Genomic DNA, 931 nt, shown 5'->3' with positions numbered 1-931 from the left:
AGAAAGAGAGAGAGGAAGCTATGTACACATAATAAAGTCATGTTTTTTGAACCCTTAAAACCACTGCCTTCACTTGTCTGCTTTATGAACTGTAGTATCATCATCGGGAAACGCAGACAAGACGCGAATCTACCGGAATTTGACTCATGACAGCCGGTGTTATTCACAGACAAACACGGTGCCGTTTGCGGGTTAATAACTTCGGTTTACCGGGGGTTAGGATAACAATTCAAACGTGTCCGGAAAGAGGAGAAGCCAGGGAATTCAAAAGTTTTTGAATGGAGTCGATCATCCACTCCTATCACCGTGGACACAGCGCGGAGCGAATTCCCTGTTAAAACCGGCATTTGACTCATGAGTGAATGGTGAAAATGGCTGGACGGCTGCTGGCGAACTCCCGGTTCATCGAGTTTACGGTTAAAAGCATAACTTCTCGGGGTGTCAGCGCGGTGGTTAAGGGCTCAAAATGACCGTAGACAGATGGTGAAGTTAGCAAAGGAGTATTGTGTTTTTTTTACCACCTCCACAGCCGGTGTTATTCACGGACAAACACGGTGCATAATAGCGATTTTTGTGTTGTGCTTGTTGTAAATAAAAGTTATATGATTCATTGAAATGACATTAAACTAAGATAATACGATGGTCAGCATAATTTTCCGAATCTTTATTAATAAGCTATTACAGAAAATGTAGTGACATTTTCCTAGTGAATGTGGTATTTTCAAGATGGCGGTTGTGAAGAAATAATATGGGATGGGACATGGGATGACGATGGTCCATTGACCAATCAACGGTGTGGGACCTGGGACCTGGGACCCTGGGACCCTGCTCGGATGTGGTACCTGGGACCTAGGACTGAAGCGACCCGGACCGACGAATGGAAAAGGGAACCGAAGCGGGCTGACCTAGGTCAGCACCAGGTCGGCACCAG

This window comes from Nansenia antarctica (assembly GCF_963989245.1).
Source record: "Nansenia antarctica genome assembly, chromosome: 7".
Classification (NCBI taxonomy): domain Eukaryota; kingdom Metazoa; phylum Chordata; class Actinopteri; order Argentiniformes; family Microstomatidae; genus Nansenia; species Nansenia antarctica.
The sequence above is the reverse complement of the archived record's forward strand: the minus strand, read 5'-3'. Positions refer to the sequence as shown.